This window comes from Eulemur rufifrons, chromosome 23 (genome assembly GCF_041146395.1).
Source record: "Eulemur rufifrons isolate Redbay chromosome 23, OSU_ERuf_1, whole genome shotgun sequence".
Classification (NCBI taxonomy): domain Eukaryota; kingdom Metazoa; phylum Chordata; class Mammalia; order Primates; family Lemuridae; genus Eulemur; species Eulemur rufifrons.
In genome coordinates, this window is record NC_091005.1 from 27,547,820 (window position 1) to 27,562,466 (window position 14,647).

At 41.1% G+C, this 14,647-nt stretch overlaps 1 long non-coding RNA gene across 2 annotated transcripts in view; it reads right to left on the reverse strand.

Moving 5' to 3' along the window:
• Positions 1-14,647, reverse strand: part of LOC138373752 (uncharacterized) — a 51,044-nt gene that overhangs the window by 22,677 nt on the left and 13,720 nt on the right. For both annotated transcript variants that reach the window (XR_011231283.1, XR_011231284.1), the window contains exons 2-3: positions 5,508-5,678; positions 4,498-4,630 (exon numbers count right to left, since the gene is read on the reverse strand). This is a non-coding gene — a long non-coding RNA (uncharacterized lncRNA). The remainder of the gene's footprint in view (positions 1-4,497; positions 4,631-5,507; positions 5,679-14,647) is intronic.

The following is a 14,647-nucleotide window of genomic DNA, read 5'->3' on the forward strand; positions in this document are numbered from 1 at the left end:
GTTTGGCCCCATTTTAACATATATCCATACAGCAATATATAAATCTACAAAAAATGGATAAAAATGATAAAATATTAATAGCTTACTCTGAGTAATTTTTTTCTCAGCTCTGCCCAATGTTTAATAATTAGCATGTTACTAATACAAATACAAAAGCAATTAAGGTTATATTTTAAGTACAGTCACAGGAAGAGCTCCTACTCTGAAACCATGGCCTTCAAGCCTTTAAAAGAAATTCAACTTTGGCCAAACTCAAAATCATTAGGAGCTCTGGTTCTCTCCCTCAAACTCATATCCATCATCCAGGATTCGGTGACGCATTCTGCAGAAGAAACCATGTTGGGTTGTTAAATCCGAGATTAATTTCTGGGGCAGTCATCACCGTGACTGCTCACCAGTGTGTTTTACAACCAGAGAATGTTGAAACTCAACACATCTTCTGAAACACTATAGGTGAGGAGAGAACAGAAAATCTGGCTGGATTTTGTTTGTCCCAGAGCAGAAAATTTTCATTTTGGTCAGATAGAAATGACCCCGTCATCATGAGCAGTTAACCTGCAAGAATATCTTTTTCTGCCTCTGTAATCACTCTGCTTAATGACTCCCAATGCACCTGTCTTGCTCTGACCCAAGGCTGCAAAAGAAGATATTGTGTGTACCAAACAGTCCATCTTCACTTTTCTCTTGGCAACACATCCTGGTTCTGTTTGGGGTTCAGCTCTAGGGAATGAAACCTGGTTGTTCCAAGTCCTTATGGCCGTCTCATTTCTCCTTGGCAAATACTCTATTTCAGCTGGAAGTGAACCAATAGAAGGAGAAGTCTAGCTTTTCAGGGAAAGTTCTTCTTCTTCCAGATAAAAAGACAGAGGCTTATGAGGACAGGGCCTTTGGCCTCTGCTCATTCCTCTACTTGAAGGCGGCCATGATGGCTGGAGCCACTGTCGCCATCTGGAGACCATAAGAAAAATTTGAAGAGGATTCCAGAGAAGTCTACTCCATGCTCTGACATTGTTTAGCTGCTGAATCAGCTCTGGAGGGCCTGTCTCTAAATTTCTTGAGATATGAAGCTCCTAATGGATAGGTTTTCTGTTACTTGTAGCTAAATGTCTCTTAGTTGGATTTAATGAGACTTTAGAGGTGGCCTTGATTTGCTCATGATCTTATTGGTAAATACTGGACTTGTGGCTATGTGTGATAATTATAATGGAATTACTAAACATTTTTTTGTGTTTTTGCAAACTAACAAGTATGTTACGGGGACCATGACACACAATGTTTACCAGGCCTGCTTTAGCTAAATCCCCCCAATTCAGTGATGCTTGGAACCTCCATTATCCCTCTTGTCCTGGTATTTACCACCTCCAGTTAACTTGTCTGGTATCTAATGTCCTAATTCTGTTTCTTGAATTTACTCTTCTGGAAAAGCACCCAATTTAGAATATCCTCCCATGTTGCGTACAAATATTCCTGTTTTATTTCCTTAATTCCTTGGCTGGTCATAGCTAGCAGAGTTGGCAAACAAATCCATGGAAAATTCATTCCTATCTATAATATATCTATCAGTATTGTATCATGATACACTACTTCTTAGTAAGAGTCTACCCTTATCCCTAAGAGTCAAGACAGCAGGATTTTAGGACAGATGTTTTACCGCTTCTATCAATGTGTAAGCCCTAATTGAATTACACCTCTAGAGTTACAGACAGACACTACATACCCCAAAACTCATACATAATCTCAAGTACATATACAAAGGAACTTTTAAAACAATGATCGTCTTTAGTAAAATATGCAATATTAACACTCAGCCCAGTTACTAGCCAGAATAACCTAGACTCAATGTTCCCATTAGCTGACAACCCATAGTTATGCCTTCCTGGTTCAATATGGTGCCATGCTCGAACATTGGCAAGAAGGTGATGAAAGAATGTTGGCCTGGATGTCAGGATTTGGGGCTTCATCCTCTGTCTTCCATGAATTCGGTCTGATTTTGAGTAAATCCCTTCCCCTCTCCGGGCCTTAGCTTCTTTATGGTGTAAAATGATCAATTGGATCAGATGATCTCAGAACCCCCTTCTTTACTGTAAAAGGCTCAAGAGTTCTTTCAGATTCTCCTGCATAGAAATGTAGGCAAACAGAAAAATTTTTCCCTCCTTCTGTTATAACTTGCCGAGCCTTTCATCCACACACCTGACAAATAATAATATTTGGAATGCCAACATTTTCAGAACACTTACTATATATATGCTGAGCAGCCTCTGTGCACTATTTCATTTAGTCCTTAGGGTAAGCATCATAAAGAAACAGATAAGAGGTGAAATCCCAAAACCCAACCTCTTAACCATCACATTATCCTGCATCTATAAGGAATTTAGTTTGGTTCACGCAGTATTTAAAACAACACATGAGCTTAATTGTAGAAAAGAACAAGATTGAGGTTCTCTTTATTTCTATCTAGAATTAAGCACAGCATTTCAGGAAAATGTTGTGTTTTGTATTTTTGGAGGCTGTGTTTTGGCCCCCAGGGGAAAAGGGCATCATCTTCATAAAGGAGCCGATAAGAAAAGAATAATCTGTTACATTTGATCATGGAAATCACATGGCACATTTTGTGATAATGCCTGTTAAGATTTGGCTTCTCATGCATTGTTGTCATTCAATTCCATAAACATCCCTTTGTTCAGGAGATTGTAGCACCTACTCTAAAGGTATTGTTAATATGCTGAGTAAAAACACACTTAGCCTCTGCAAAGCTATGGTTTTACTTTGAAATCTCTGTAATTAACACATTCGCATTTCAGGCACTGGGTATTATTGAGTTCAAAGAAACAAAGATGTATTTCATTTTTTTTTCTACAGATGATTCATCAATTCCACTCCTCCCGCCTACAGACGTCTAAATTTCAGTTTTCTGTGAAGCTACAAAGCATGAACTGGCATCTAGGCACTGAGTCAGAGGACGCCAAGTGTTAAACTGTAATACCGCCAACAGTTTGGTGTCAAGCCTCTTAACCTGCTTTCCGGTGTAGGCGTCATTAACAATGCTCTTTGCCCTTGGGCACTAAAAGGAAAAGACTCCGGTAACTCTACACCCGCAGTTCCACTTAAGTAACTACCTGATGCATAGTTATCTTTCCAGGCTATCCGGCCAAGTGAGTGAAAACATTTGCTCCCGTGTCCCTGCCCCGCAAGCTGGTTAACGCTTGTCAAAGAAACAGGTCACTGTTTCCGATGCGCAGTCTCTGACCCGTATTTGAATTTTCACACCCATGATAACCAGACAATACCCTGATTTGTGTTTGCTGGGCCACAAACATCATTGTGCCCACTTAAAACACTCACTCACACACACACACACACACACAAAGATATTTAAGAGGAAATATTATTTCACACTGACATGCCTTAGCTAACTTTCTAGATGTGTCTACACTAATTTGAAATATCATCCCTAGCAATCTCTAGGAGATGAGTTTAGAAATTTTCTTATCCATATTTTCTTTATTTGTTCAAATAAATATATTAAGTATCCAAATATTCACTAGGGATTTGCTTAAAGAGCATAAGTATTTTTTTAATGTATTAAGAGTGCCCCTGGCTAGCGACATGAATTTTGACCAGTAGTCGAGGCTAATTAGGTTGAATATTGCAGAGAAATAGAAATCCCTGCAGAGAGAGATAATTCAAGCCAGTCCCTATTTTATAATGAACGTTATAAAAAGTGGTTTCTTCATTATGAAAGGATGGGGCTGCTCAAAGGGGCTGAGAACCTGCAGAAAGTGTTCTCCTTGGATTTTGCAAAGGGAATATTTTCAGCAAGCGTATCCTTAACATTTTAACATGTTCCTTGAGGCCCAGGTAGTACAACTCTTCGAAGCCAATGATTTTTCAACTCCAGATCAAAAGTGACATTTTCAAAGAGGCACAAAAAGAAAAAAGGAGAAGAAATTGCTGCAGTTGAGAGATTCAAAAGTCTCGTTTACTTGCATATAAATGAATTCTGTGCATAAGCTCACGCTCATATATAAGGCTGACCTGAGCACTCTGCCAAGAAATTATCTGTGGCCCCCATCAAATAGGATATGGCCCATCTTGCCTGTGTCCCTGCTGGCTCTGAGCAGCACACAGTGCATTTTTGTCCCCAGGCGGAGATAGTAGAGTGCACCTTTATTTGCTGGCTGCAAGATGATTTTGGATGCCCGGCCACACTCTAAGCTGACAGCTTTCTGATGTGTGATACTCTCAGCACTTTTCGCAGAACAAGCTGCCCTGCACTTCTCTGCTTCTACTAGAACTTCCTGTACTTTTTTGCAAACAGCAACTCTGCCCCATACCCCTCTGGGGCCATGATGAAGTATGTGATCACCCCCAAGCAACCAGGTATATTCCAAGAGGTCCCCGTCCACATTTGCAAAGTTTCAAGTTACTTTTCCGCCTCACTGGATAAAAGAGCAGGTTCCAGATCAATCCATAGATCGAAGATAATCAATATCTCACCCTGAGAAGCAGCGTCACCATCTCTCTATTATCCATTGTAAGTGTGTCTTTTTTTATGCCCACCTTAAATTGCTTGCAGTTAATTTCTCATTAAGCACAGAGGTGGGGAAGCTGGTTGCCCACTGGTCATCTTCTGCCATAATAGAAAAACATACTGAATCTGAGCACAGACCACCTTCAGCCAGTTATATCTACCTCTGACCCTCACTGCCTATTGCACAAGTCCTGACTCCCTTGCTTAAATTTGAAGAATCCCTATCATCAGGTGTCAAACTATCTAATCCATGCTACATGTCCAGTAATCACAGTAAGCCCAAGGCTGCTGTCTCTGCTTTTCTTAATATACTAAACTTGTCATAACTGTTCCTATCTCCATTCCTTTGGTTGTACTGTTTCTGTTCTTTGTTTCAAATGGTTTCATGTTCATACTCACTGATAATTATGTTTTATTGCATGCTGAACATGTGCCAAGTGTTGTTCTGGTCATTTTGCATATGATATCTTACCTTAACCTTATAATGCCCAAGGAAGGTATATATTTATATCCCAGTTACCCCAAACAGGAAACTGAGGCTCAGAGAGTGTAGTGCATGCTGAACTGTCCCCCAAGACTTCCCCCCTTTCAGGACCAAGCACTTGTTCCCCTTGCTGCTGAGAGTGTTGACTGCCAACAGCTCCCACTTTCCTACCTCCCCAGGGATCGGAAGTGCTGCTTTCCCCTCCTAGGAGTAGCCTGAGTCCCTTGATCGGTGGGTGCAGGGACACAAAGTTTTGGCCCCCTTGCCTACTTCAGGACATTTCTGAAGGACCATCCCAGCTCCCGGGCTCCCCGTGGGTCGGCTAAGGTCTCTGGCCTAACTTCATCGAGGCTAAACTTCTCTTTCTGCCCAGTCCTGCTTCCCTCAGCCCTCACAGACGCTGCTTCCGAGAACACCCCTGGCGAATCCCCCTGACGCATCTCCCACAGGCAGATCTCAGAGTTCCAGAGTCTATTTCCTGGGGAAACCAACCTGACGTGGAAGGTTGCTTTATTTGCCCAAAATAGCAGCAAGTCGGTGGTGGAGCTGGGGTTTGAGCACATCTCTGGCCGCTTCAATGACTGTGTCCTTTCCTCTTTGCTGCTCTTCTTCCATCCATCTTTCCCTCCTCAGACAGGTCTGTTTTGTTTGTCTCATGTCATTCTGAAAAGAGATGATCAGCATTTTAGAAACCAACAGATTTCACCAAAAAAGACAGATTTCCAACTTCTTTTGAAAAATTAGAATGGCCAGCCGTAGTGGGCTCACACCGTCCCACGAGCACAGTGGCTCCGATCGGGTAGTTCTGGGACCTTTGGACACTTTGCAGTTTGCTGCTGTCTGCACCATCCCCCGCCAATCCCGGACCCCGAGCCTGGGACAGTTGCCATCGATCATGTCGTTAATCTGTTTTCCTACTTTTAATGAAGAGATCGTTCTCTATATTCATGTTTCTATCAAAAAAAAATGGAAAATAAAAGATAGGCCTAGAAGAATAAATATGTCAAGAGAAAATAGGGAAAAGCTCTTGGGATGGAGCAGAATGAAGCTTAATCCTACCTGTTTGATGCGTAACAGAATGGATGGGTTACAAAAACACATCAGGCATCAGCCACTTCCCTATTTTACATTGTCTTGTTGGCACCCATGGAAATTAAAGTTTGAGCCCCTTGGGCTATGAACAAGATCAAGGAATGATATTATTAGTCAGGTGTTGTTTGTGATCTAGCAAAAACAGACCCAGATTCATGCACGGAGGCAAGTATAACAGAGAGGGCTTTGGTCCTGTTTGTGTTGTGATATGGTTTTAAGGACAACTCGAAACCTGTTCAATTTCAGACACTTCTGCAAAACGAGAGTTGCATTAGATAATCCCGAAGATTCTATTCAGGTATAAAATGCTATAACCAATGATTTGTTTGCTTGCTGCGCCATGTGATTAAGTTTGCCAGAGTAATAAAAATAGAAAGCACAGATTATGCCAGATATATTGATTAAATGACTGTTCCGCAGAGCTCAAAGTTAAAAAGTTGTTCACGACAAGAAAAACCTAATACAGTCCACAGATGTCCATAGAACAAGGAGGCAAAAAAACAAACAGCTATACTAGAAACAGGGAGTGACCGCTGCCCGCCGCCTGCAAGACAGTAACCACAGTTCGCAAATGGAAACTGTCGTAACAATTCTGGGGGGAAAGGAGTCAAAATGAGTTTCCTCCAGCACTAGTTTCTCATGAACAGAAGAGCCCTTCGGACATTGTCTGGAGGGAATTGAAACTCACTGCTCTGGAAAATCGATTCATCAGGACGCGAGAAAGTCATGGCTTCGACTGGAGGTCTTCCCCCACCCCCCGTGCTCCACTGTCTCTGAAGCAGTTTTCAGAAAGGGCTGGGGTGTCTGAGAACGATGGGCATCACCCAGAGCTTGGATAATTCCCTCTTTAACGCTTTGCGATTTTCCTGGCATAATTGCTTTCAGAGGAGTGTTCTTGACTTATTTCTTCAACCCAGTTGCCTTCTTGGTTTATATCTATGCCACACCGAGGCCTTTGTGCTATGTCCCTCAAAAACTCCAATGACCAGTGGGCAACCAGCTTCCCTACCTCTGTGCTACTGATAGCCTCCATCAGTAGCTTCCCTGAAGCTGTGAGGCCGTGTGGACAGGCGCCATATTGAACCACGTGGCATCTCATGGTCTTGCTGCCACCCTGCTCCTTTGGGCATCAGCACATTCCGTGTTCCCATCCACACCCGTCTCTGCACACATCTGAGAAGAATAGCTTAGACCCCTCGCTTTAACTGCTGCTCTTTGGAAGAACAGAACCTCCAAGCTGGGCTGTGTAGAATTCCTGGGTCCCTTCAGTTCTACTGCACAAAAATGTCTCCATCCTGCTCCACTTAAATATTTTTGTAAGTCCTCCAAAGTACCCTGCACCCCAGGCATAGCACCTGCAAAACTTCTCTCCCTGCTGGCACTTGTATTTGATTCTTACCCTAGAAATATTAAAGCTGAATGAAGTTTTTAATGATTATTTAGTTTCATTTTCTCATGCCATAGCTAGGAAAATCAAGGCCCAACAAAAATTAAATTCTTCTAGAATTCCTAAATAAATGTCAACTACTTCAACCAATAATCAGCTAAAGAAATGACTCTTTGTTCTACCTGGAGAACTCTTGGTTTTGTTTCTAGCCCAAACCTTATACACTTTCTGTGATGAGTGATATAAAGAATTTCCCAAGGTAACTTTCACCGTGCTAGATTTGTGCCCTACTCTTTGATCTTAGAACTTACTGCCCACACGACGTGAAATCCCACTGTATAGAATACGTGCTGTAGGAGAACAGCAAGGACAAAGCAAAGAGGTTTGCTATGTTGTGGAAAATCCTTAAAGCTCTAGGGTCTTCAGCATGTAAGGATCACGGGGTAGGGGGGTTTTGTGGTAGGCGACAGAGAGAGCATGGTGGCCAGATGGGAGAGGGGACTGCTTGGCATAGCAGCTGAGGATTTTAGATTTCGTCTTCTTGGTGGTGGGCAGTCACTGAGAGGTCCAAGGAGAGAGGAACTTGGTAACTGTGTGCTTTTTACTTCACGGGAAGGTAGAAGACCACTTGCGGAGGGTCGATACTAGAAGTCAAGAACACATTTGATAGACTCTTGCAATGATCCAGGTGAGAGATGTTATCAGAGCAGTGGCCATAGGAGGAAGATGAGGGAATGGATGGGGACCTACTGAGAGGACAGGATTGTCATGATCTGAGGAACAATTGGATATGGCCAGGGATCAATAAAAACTAGGGCAGTTGAAATGTCAAAGTCCAAAAAGTCACTTACTTGGTAATTATCATTCAAATCATACTAACTTGAGTATAATTTTTGTATTTAGAATGCAAATCTATGTAATAATCCCAAGCTTTCTGCTCCAAATGCTGCAACAGACCTTGGGCAAATTTAATCACACATTAATAGAGGGTGCTTCTATTAATTCTTTAGTCCTCAACTTAATAACACATAAAATTTTCCAATGGTTTCAAAATCCGAGAGTCGTTAAGGTCTGAGCCTTTTAAAGAGTTAATTTTACTGCTGTTTCCTCTTGTTCAAGGGCTCATTTTAAACATAGCCTTTGGATATGTTGTAAGTTGGAAATAATGCCAGCAAAAGTACGTAGATCAGTAGCTAGAGAATAAAAGAGTCAACAAATAACAATATGTTAGTTTCTGATTTTGGTAAATACCAGTCAATGTTATTGACAAACTAACCAGGAGGTGGAGGTTGCAAATTCAAAGGCCTACACAGTCCAGACCAGTAGCAAATGACGTGGAAAGGTTCAGGTGCACATTGTGCCCAGGTGGGGTGAGGACTACAGGAACACGCAGGACAGGACCCCTGCCCTGTCCACAGGGGCAGCTCCTGCCCTTCCCTGGCCGTTGGTTACCACGTTGACAATGCTGATGCCAAGGTGGTAGATACGACAGGGCTTTTCCTTTTTAAGGATAGGTGAAAATTTGGCTAATCAAAAAAAATTCCGGGTCCAAACAAACCACATCTGTGGACATATGCAGCCCATGATCCGCCAGTCTGTAGACCTTTGCTACTCAAAGGGTGGTCCAGGCACCGGTGACATCAGTATAACCTGGAAACTGGCCAGAAATGCAGAATCTGAGGTTCCCCCCTAGACTTGCTCAATCAAAATCTACATTTTCTAACCAGGTCCCCTGTGATGGGTACCCACATTGAAGTTTGAGAAGTGCAATTTCAGCAACCTCAGGCCCAGAGCCTGTATCACACAGTGGCGCCCTCTGTGCCCAGAGCAGACATGCGGAAGAACACTTTTCTGTTACCAAAGCATAACACGATTGTTTTGGGGAGAAGCGGGAGGCAGTATCCTTCACCAACAGGGCGCCTTCTGGGTTGGCTCCAGAAGAGACCCACAGATGTCTTCTAAGTCCACAGTCCCCGGTTGGGTGGCAGATGCAGGGCCAGAACTAGGCTGAGGCCAGGAAGGTACTTGCCTCAAGTGCAAAACTTAAGGGAGTGCCAAAATACTCAGTAATTAAAATACATGATACTTTAATGCATTAATTTTAAAAAATCAAAATTACTGCCCCCCAAATCCCACGATGTACAAAACATCCGAAGTTTCAAACTCGCCTCGTCCTCGTTCTGGTTCTATTTATGCCAATCGAACTATTTTTATAATCCATCATCTCTTGTCATTCAGACACGTCCCTCAGAAGCCACTGCGCAAGAAGGATAATTTCAAACCTATCAAAATAAATTCAACAAAAAATGCTTTTCACGTTAGAAAAAGTCTTCATGCCAAGTAACTCCAGGAGGGTTCAAGATGCTTCTATGGATTCACGGCAATAGTCTCTGACTTAGCCAGGAGTCAGCCAGGCTATATGTTCTGTCCCCATCATTCCCTTAGGGTCTCTGAATGCCAAAGCAGGAGTCAGAGCCACTGTCAGGAGTGAAACATTCCTTTACTCTTCTGCTTGGAATTCCAGTCACTTTAGTGGGGGAGGTAGGTTTGACAGGGGGCCTTGGCTGGGCAGCTGAGACAAAAATAGCTGGGGAGCTGCCTCTGTGTGTCTATTTCACACGACGACTTCCGTTTCAGGGCCAAAACCTGGAAGTGCCCCGGGGTACAGGAAAGAAGAAACTCAGCTGGGAATGAATGAATCACCATTAGGCGTGTTTCAGTTCCTGTCTGCAGACCCGAGCTGCAGATACCGAGAAAATGCTTTTCTTGCCGACTCTGTGTAGGCTGGGACCCAGAAGGAAGAGCTGACAAAGTGTACCCTGAGCCACAGCTCTGGGGAGGCAATTCCTCGATGTTCTATGGCATTTGTGTGTGCCTGGTTCGTGCAGAATGTCTTTTAAATTCTTCAGCTGTTCGCTGGCTGCATGAGGAAGCAGTGCAGGGCTGTCTTAGGATGAAGCAGGATGAGCTTTGGAGCAAAGCAGATGTGATATCAGAGCCTACCTCGACTGTGACACAGTGACAGTGATCTGAGTGTCTGCACCATCTCAGGCCTCAATTTCCTCAGCCTTGCAGGACTGGTATGAGATTATGCTCATGAAACACTTTAATATGTGACTGAGCAGGAAACAACCATCCTTTCCAACCCATCTATAAGATTGCGAAAGACCGGGACCCTCTGTTTTATTCCTGGTACACTTACATTTGCATAGTGTATTTAAAGTTTAAAAGTACTTTCCCTTGAAACCATTATGTTGTGTCTTCCCAACATTCCGATGAGTTAGGCAGGTCATTGTTTTTAAATGTGAAAACCAAAACAACTGGGGGAAGACAGGTCTTCTGGCAGAATCCAATAATATTTCCATTATTTTTCCCTCTCTGTTTTGCAAATAATAGTAATTCAATAAATATTTGTTGAATATACAATTTCAGGAACCCAAATGAAAAGTTCAAAATACAGATGTTTTCATACTACACCAGAAAAGTACATTGTGTTGTATTTTTTCACATGACAGGTTATTAAGGTGCTCAAGATAAAGGATCTTATTTTTATATATCTTTAAATCCCTCCCACCCCAACAGCAACAAGAAGTGTGCTAACAAGTAGGAAACAGGATTTATCTACTAGATGATTGATTTATAAATAATAATCGACATCTGGCTATTAGATGTTTGTGTATATTAGATGTTTGCCCATGTTTTCATGAATAAAATGAAGTGGAGATTGGGCTTATTTTCATGTCAGTTGTAGTCAAGTATTAACACTCAACGCAGAACATGTGGCTTTCTATGGCCACCACCACTGTTGCCCCTCTGGGGGAGGTTTGTCCTGAGTTAGCCAGGGTCACCTCCCTTCTGCCTGGGCAGTCAGAGCTTTGGGAGTTCATCTTTCACAAACACTTTAGAAATACTGAAGCCATTCTATGGGTCAGTGCTGAATTTAAGGAGCTACATATCAACTTGAATCAGACTGATTACAACTCCTCTGAACCTAATTGGCAAAACCTAACTGCATTCATGTTTTATTAAAAGCAACTTTCATTACACAGGCGGTGCTGTCAGAAAAATAAATTACATCTGCAAGTACTTAGGTATAAAATTTTGCAGATAACTTCCAGTCGTCGGTAATTTTATATTAGAAACTGTTTTTCCAATACATGCTAAAACTTTGTTCATCAGTATTAAACATGCTTTACCTACCACTCTTGGAATATTTATGGGACTTGTAATATAGCCATTTTTTTTTTCTTCTTTAGAGATTTAGTAAACTGTTTTCTGCCAACTTTAATTTTGGCAGCTTCCCTAAGCCCTTTGGAAACTATAGATTGGTTTTCATTTTATATTCCACTGCTTACCATTCCCCCTCTTAGAATAGATTCCAATCCATTTTTTAAAAATTAGTGGTAGGTGTTGGCTGGAAAACAAGTGGGTCCTACTTGAAACAAATGACTCATATAACTTTAGAGTTGGGGAAAATTACAAAGAAGATCCCTTTTGCTCTCTAACACCAAGTATAAAATTTGAATCCCCACTCTAGGGAGTGTTTGTTGACTGTCCCTACAGACAGGATTCCCCACAGATTCTGTTTTCCTAATTGTACCCCTAATTTGCAACAATGCCATTTGGGCATCTTTGCTACCACTACCATATTTCAAGAGAGAGCTTTGTATTACTTCAGGATGCTTTTGCAAGCAACAAACATTGACTAAGAGTAGCTTAAGAAAACAGAACTCTTTATTTTGAATAAAATACCTTTCACCCAGCATCCTCTAACGTGCCATCTTCGTAACTATGGTACATTTGTCAAAAGTGAGAAATAACGCCGGTACAATACTACTAACTAATTTGCAGACTTCATTTGGATTCCCCAAGTTTTTCTCCTCATGTCTTTTCCTGTTTCAGGATTCAGCTCAGGATCCCACATTACATGTAATTTTCATGTCTACCTCCTCTCCTCCAGTCTATCAAAGCAACTTAGTCTTTCCTTGTCTTTTATGACCTGGGAACTGGTGAAGCGTACCAGCCAGTTACTTTGTATAATGATCTCAGTTGGCCCATATGATCTTTTTCCACGATTAGACTAGGGTTATACTTTATTAGGAAGAATGCCGTCACGGTGACATGCTCTAGATCAGCGGGCACATGATGCTATCTTATTGCTGGTGATGTTAACCTTGGTCACTTGGATCAGGTGGGGGCTGCCAGCTTTCTCCACTGTAATTAGTGCAATTAATAAATATTTATTGAGGGTGAGATATTTTAAGACTATGCAAATATCCTATTTCTGTTTAAACTTTTGCCCACGAATTTTAACACCCATCAGTGAATCTTGCCCACAGTGATTATCACTGTGGAGTCCTGATGGTGACTTTCCACTTTCTTTCTACATCTTAATTGGAATTCTTCTATAAGGAAAAGTGTTTTCTTCTACCCCATCTCTTTATTCACTTATTTATCAGTAAGACTCAAGGGATATTTTATTTTATTTTATTTTTACTTTTTATTTTTTTTTTCTCTTGGGAGACATTTTATTTTTTAGGTTATAGCAATCATATCATTATTTATTTCATTGCTTTTGTTGCTCACATTTTTCCCAATGAGTAGGTAATTAGGAACTTTTCAGATTGGCTCCCATGACCTTTTAACATGCACCTATTCCTTTTTTAAAAAAGCACTCCCTTTTTTAAAAGTTTTAATTGACAAATAATTGTATATATTTATGGGGTACAATGTGATGTTTTGATATATGTATACATTAAGGAATGATTAAATCAAGCTGATTATTAATAGTATACCCACCTATGTTTCTTTTTCTTGTGGTGAGAACATTTAAAGCTACTCTTTTAGCAATTTTGAAATAGACAATACATTATTATCAACCACGGTCGCCACGCTGAGCAATGGATCACTAGACTTACTCTGCCTGTCCAACTCCTTACTTTCTGGCTCCACAACGTGCTCCAGGCTCATCTTGTTTTTTCCCTGTTTTGGCCTTGAAATCAATCAGTTTTCTAAGTAGTTTTGGTTTCTTTCATTGAATAATGATATTTAAGCGCCTAGAGTGTTCCTGAACACTGGGGTATTACTATTTTTATGCCTTCCAAAAAGCTAGAGCTAGGAAATATAAGTGTATGTATGTGTACTAACCCACGTGTACACACATATCTATAGTTATTTTGTATCTGTCTGTCTGCATATATACATTTAAAACCATGAATTGATACTGATACCTCTGACTCTAAACTTGCACCACATGGTTTATTCTAGCTTTCTTCACTTCCTCATTTGCAATTTCTTCCTCTGACCATGAGAAACCTGTTTCTCATTATCTACAATATATTTACTTATTTGTCCAACCCTAGTACACATATAAAGTAGTTTCAGAATGGCTAACCCTTCCCTTGTGGAAAACAAATCTACCAGCTGAGTTCAGTGTTTGTGTACAGTTCTGTTTGCCTTTAGTCTTATAGTATCCAGTTGAAACACTTTCCGAAAGTTACTTAGGTCAACTCCTTTCTTCCCCACTCCCTTTGGTGTGGTTATTATTCATTTGTAACAAAGTTTGATTCATTTGTCACAGGCTGCATTCCATCTTGGGTTCTCCCCACATCCTGGTTGAATTTTGCAAAAATTTATATAAAGATTCATTCTTTGTAGTATACAGTTCTGTGGGTTTTGGCAAATGCATAAAATTGTGCATCCACCACTTACAGAACATTTCCATCACCCTCAAAATTCCCTCATACTATGCCTCTGTATTCAACCCATCTCCCCACTCTACCACCCCTGGTAATCACTGATTTCTTTTTAGCTTCTATAGCTTTGCCTTTTCTAGAATGTCATTAAATGGACTCATACAATATGTAGCCTTTGGAGTCTAGCTTCTTTGGCTTAGCAAAATGCATCTAAGATGCATCTATGTTGTTGTGTTAATCACAACAAGGAACAGTTGGTTCCTTTTCATTGTTGAGTAATAGTCCATTGAATGGATTTATCACATTTTGTTTATCCACTTGCTAGTTGAAGGAGACTGAGTTGTTTCTCTCCTGTATCATGTGTTCAATGTCATATTTTAAAAAGTCCCTACTTAACCCAAGATTACACAAATTTTCTTGTATATTGCCTTCTAGCAGTTTTACAGTTTTGTGTTTTA